The 5,600-nt window shown below is 42.7% G+C and overlaps 1 long non-coding RNA gene across 1 annotated transcript in view; it reads left to right on the forward strand.

Moving 5' to 3' along the window:
- The window catches only part of LOC116085341, a 1,507-nt gene extending 1,326 nt beyond the window's left edge, over window positions 1-181 (forward strand). Inside the window, exon 2 of the long non-coding RNA XR_004116505.1 lies at window positions 17-181. This is a non-coding gene — a long non-coding RNA (uncharacterized LOC116085341). The remainder of the gene's footprint in view (window positions 1-16) is intronic.
- The last annotated feature ends 5,419 nt before the right edge of the window (window positions 182-5,600 follow it).

Below are 5,600 nucleotides of genomic sequence, written 5' to 3' on the forward strand. Positions count from 1 at the left end.
TTTTTTTATCTTGCAGATCTGGTAAACACTTGTCATGGGCCTGTCTCTGTTTGTCTGCACTTCCTGAGCTCCTAGTCTTTCATTTCTACTAAATAATAATCTGATCCAGACTTCTGACAATGATTTTCTTTGGATCTCCCAGACAAAGCCACTGTATTGTAAACAGTTGCTATTTACTGTATGTTTTCTTTAAATTTTGTTCTTAAAAAACATTGACTGGTAGCTGTGATCCCACATGGGACTAACAGTAGGTGCACACCTGCTCCGTGCCCCTGCCACCAGGGCTCCCACTTGTCTTCTCTCTGGCAGATATGGACCAGGACCTCAGGGCTGGTGGTTCTTTTGGTGGTAGAAAGGGTCTCATCATGGCAGGAAACTTGGCTTCACTCTGTAGCCTGGGACCCTCAATTCTTCCTCACCCCTGCTGAGTGAACTTAATTATCCTCCTGTTCAACCTCCTAACTGGCCTCAGTCACTGGAACCTTTATTTCGGTGTGTAGCAATTGGATGCCCACGTCAAAGGTAGGGTTAACAAAATAAAAATAAAAAAAATAACGAAAGCTGCCATACCAAACCTAATTTGAGAAGTTAAAGGAAGCCATTTGGGCTGTTACTATTCTGCTCTTGTCTTTGCTTGCTCCATCCCAGCCAGGATGTTCTAGTGTGAAGTCAGAACTTTCTCACTTTCTCCCAGGTGCCAAAACCTTTCCAATGTGCCTTCCTATCAGGGAAGTACGTGGACTTACTGTGCATAGACCTGTAAGCCAGGCCTCACTGCTTGTGTTCTGGCCCTGCCAGTAACATCACTGTGATTTAGGGCACCGAGGCTCAGTTTCCCATCTGTAAACAACCCTCTTCAGTTTCAGATGGGAAATGAAATGGGATGACTTACAGGAAGTGATTAGCCAAATGCCTGACACATGGTACACTCTTGACAGATGGGAATTTGTCTTCCTTAAGATTTGGCTTACTCCTGCTCCATCATCACAAATGAGCTTGACTGCATGCCCATGATTCCAGATCACTAACCCATAGTAATCCGCCGAGGCCTCCTGCCTTTTTGTATCTCACCTGATGTGTTTCCTCAGGTTTATTCACACGGCTGTTAGATTTACTAGTTCTTGACATGCATACTGTTGTTCTGGATTACTGATGTATGGCTTGTGCCTGACTCTTGGTGATTCAGTGAATTTCTAGGACATGTTGAGACACAGTGGCTATCGTATCTTGTAGCTTACTCTCACTTTTCAGAAGCCTCTTCTTTATCTGCCTCAAGCTGTCTAATTTGCATAGCTCCACCACCTTTGTCTTTGTTTCTTTTTTTTCTGGCTCTTAGTAACCAGTGTCAAGCACACACTAGACATTCAGTTAACAAACATGTGGATAAATGAGTGGATATGAAAGGCGCTGATGAGATGTTGGGGCACCCATTTCTCAGTCTGGGGTGACATACAGACAATCTATTGCTCTTTTGCTCTAATTACTTTTTCAAAACAAAAGCCTGGTTAGAGTTGCAGATTTTACTTTAAGGAGGAAATCTTTGACCTTACTTGGAAAACCGCTTTGTAATTAGTTTGTTTTCATGTTACAGGTCCAGCCCCCTAAAGCTCTCAGTTAAGAATTAATGGATTCAAACTTTACTTTTGCAGAGGAAACCAAGTCTTTTAATAGACCCGATCTCTAGCCAGCTAACCATTCTCAGTATGAAACTGTCCCTGGCAGCTGCTGACTATATTGGTCTTTTGGGGCCCTGGCTTTGTTCATTTCTTCATCCCAGCTATAGAAAGAGCCCTGAGCTGGGATGTATTTTCAACCATGCAGTTTTTAAACCAGTCTCCAAATAAGGAAGTGCTGCTTCTTCAACTATAACACCCAGTCTGTTTTAAAATGATAATTGGAGAGAAACAGAATGGTACCATGGATGGTTTGAAAATATTGTTCTCAACTCACTCACTAGGGGCTCTTTCTCTGAAGGACGGACAAAAGTGATATGGCAGAAGACTATCATGGGCACCCTTTGCCTTCACTACTGGCAAGAGTAGGTAGATTGTACAGCAGTGTCTGATAGCCCTTTACCATTGGGCTGCATGCAGAGGAAAGGTGAGAGGTAAGATATAGAGATGACTACATACAGTGTGTTTCTGAGGCTTGCAGTAGAAGGGCTGGGTTGGAGTTGACCTAAGTGGCTGGGGTTAGGTGGACAAGATGCAACAGTTTCCACAGTGTGTACATTCATGTGCTACTTAAAGATTGGACAGATCTGGGGACTGGAGACAGCTCAGTGATTAAGAGCACTGGATGCCCTTGCAAAGGACCTGGGTTCAGTTTGCAGCACCTGCATGATGGCTCATACATTTCTATAATGTCAGCCCTTCTGACCTCTGCAGGCACAGCATACATGTTGTACTCAGACATACATACAGATAAAACACCCATAAAGAAAAATACACCCCTCAAATTAAAAATATGACACATTCCTAAAGGCAATTCCACTGTCTGAGTCTCCTGAATACTGGTATTACAGACTTGTGCCACCATGCTCAATGCCATTATAAGCTTAAATGACCATGGTTGTACATGTGGTCTCTTATGTCTTCAGTGTTTTCATGCTGCACATGGCTCTATTGGGAACAGCTGTCAGCCCCCTTGACCTTGCGCATCTTGTACTGTGGCTTCATGTCCTCTCCTGCACTTCTACCTGGCCTGAAGCTGACCTCTGCAGCTCACACTTTTCACCCCATGCCTCTCTGTTGCCTGCCCAGGCCACATTGACTTTTCTCACCAATGGCTTTCTGTAAATTATCTTCCTAACTCCTGACAGCCAGTAATGTAACTTCCTATGAATTGCTGGTCCTGAAGAGCGAAATCAACCAGTTCTTCTCACTGAGGAGGGCATTGTCCTTCTGTAACAGCTTAAAAGAAACTATGAAGTCAAGTGTTGCTTTGATCTTACCATGCTCAGGATAAATAAAGATTATGATCTGATTCTGCAAGGCTGTTTACTGTTACATTACAGAGGAATGTGCATTAAGATTGATTATCTTTGGTGGAGGAGAAAAATACGGGGGATTCTTAAAAGATAAGTTAGAGAGGTTGGGCCCAGTCCAATGTTAATGGAGAAACTAGTCCTTGAACGGACGTTATAAAGACCCATTGCTTAGAATAGTTGGAGGTTGAACTGTTTATGGTAGATAATTGGGTGGTGGAGGGTATGATTCACTCCCAGAGGCCCTCGATGAGTCAAAAGGATTGCTAATTATGTCTTCTGTGCGGTTGGGGCATGGGTAAAAATATCTGGGGATCATGATTGATACCAGCATGTGTAGAAATAGGTCAAGATGACATCTCACTGACAGCAAGACAGCCCTGCCGAGAGGAGCCTTTTCTGTGTCTTTCAGGTCCTCCCCTGGTTCTCATTCCACTCCCATCATCCCAGCTTACACCCTCATTACCTCGTGCTGTGATGATTGCAAGCATCTCTTAACGCATGCCTTCGCTCCCAGTCTCTCTCTCCTCCCCAGCATTCCATAGATGGATGTCAGCTCAGTCTCCCTAAAACATTTCTTTCAGCATGCATCCATTAGCCGTGTGTTTTAACCTCTTAGGCCTCCATCTCCTTGTCAGAAAGTGAGAAGATGGGTTTCAGTTTATTTTTCCAGTTCGAAAATTTGTGTTCTGTGCTACTCCAAAGGGCTATTTGTTTTTCATTTGACAAGTTGTATTGAGTGTGAAATATGTGCCAGGCATGGTACCATGCCCTGGGGGTGAAAAGAGAATTAAGGCTGCGCTCCCTATGTGGTGCCCCGGTCTCTCACAGTGGGTTGTGCCTTCTGTGCTCAACACTCTAAATGGATCACCCCCATCTATGTGTGTTTGTTTCTTAAGTCTTCACATTTATAACTTAAAGTTTAAAAACCACACACACACACACACACACACACACACACACACTTAAGTTTGGGTGCCGAGGAGGAAAAGACCGTATTGGAAAGTGCCTGCTGAACAAGCCTGAGGACTGAGTCTGGTACCCAGAGCTAGGTTTTTTCCTGTGGCATGCAACTGAGTCAACACAATAAGCTTTAGGGGGCAGATCTCTGAACCTTATTGGCTAGCCACCCTAGCCAATTGGTGACCTCTGGGTTTAGTGAGACACCCTTTCTCAAAGGGTAAGGTGCATAGTAACTGAGAAACACACTTTAGCTTCCATACTCATGAGCATACATATACACATTCCCATATGCATACATGTGCACACTCACATGAACATACATACCACACATTAAAAGATTAAAAAATTTAAATTTTGATATAAAGATGAAATCATTTTTGCAAAATAAAATCTAAAATTTAATCAGAGCTTCAACAAATGTTTGCTTTGTCTAAAAATGTTAATACTATTTAGTGAAATGAAATTGGCTTGAGCTTTTCTTAGTATGTGTGTATTTTGTATGTTCATGTTTATGTATGATAGTTCAGGTGTGTTCATGCCACAGTGCATGTGTGTTGGAGGTCAGAGGAAAACTTCAAGTCCTAGATTTTAACCTTGTTATGCCGGCTGTAGTGGTTTGAATGAGGATGGATCCATAGGCTTAGATGTTTGAATATTTGGTCCCAAGTTTGTGGAACTATTTGGTAAGGATTAAGAGGTGTGGCCTTGTTGGAGCCTCCTCCTTGTTGTGCTGCAGGCAGGCTTTGAGGTTCCCTAGGCTTGTTCCATTCCTAGTGCCTCCCTCTCTGTCTCCTGCTGTGGATCAAGATGTGAACTCTCAGCTGCTTCTGTTGCCATGTGTTTGCTCCACCATTATGGACTCTTAACCTTTTGAAACCAAAAGCCCAGTTACATGCTTTCTTTTATACATTTTCTTGGTCATGTAGAAAAGTAACTAAGAGACCAGGCTAGCTAATCAGGAACCTTCTAAAGACTCTCCCCTCTCTGCCTCCCATCTCACTGTAGGAGTGCTGGGATTACAGATACATGGCTTTTGGGGATCTCAACTCAGGTCTTCTTATTTGTGCAGCAAGTGTTGTAAAACTGAGCCGTCTTCTAAGCCCAGCTTGGAAGTTTTTGGTTTAAGCTTTCTGTGATAAAGACATAAATTCTGAAATGATGCTCAATTAATTTAGATATTGCTTTTGAATCACTGTCATAGCTCAAGAAAGCTTCATCAGAAATATATTAATTCAAAAGGAAGCAGTGACTATTGTTAACCTTTTCAGCCTTTTATAGTGGAGTGAAATCTAAATATGGACAAAATTAGAGATAATAGGTCCTGAGTGTCTGTATATAATACATCTGATCCTCCTTTGTCAATTGGCAACTCATTGCCAATGTTGTTTGCCTTCTTTTTCTTGGATTAGATTATATTTACACAATTGTCAGGCTCACTGTATTCATTATTTATTTGTTGTTGCAGCACAATACCCGACAAAAGCACCTTAAGTGATAGCTTCATTTGCCTCATGATCGGTGGTTCATATAGTCCACTCTAGTGGGGAAGTCACAGTGGCAGGAGTCTGAGGCAGCTGGTCACAGTGTGCTAGCAACCAGAAAGCAGGAAGAAGTGAATGTTACTGCTTGGCTTGCTTTCTCCTTTTATGTA

Source organism: Mastomys coucha, unplaced genomic scaffold (assembly GCF_008632895.1).
Source record: "Mastomys coucha isolate ucsf_1 unplaced genomic scaffold, UCSF_Mcou_1 pScaffold9, whole genome shotgun sequence".
Lineage (NCBI taxonomy): Eukaryota > Metazoa > Chordata > Mammalia > Rodentia > Muridae > Mastomys > Mastomys coucha.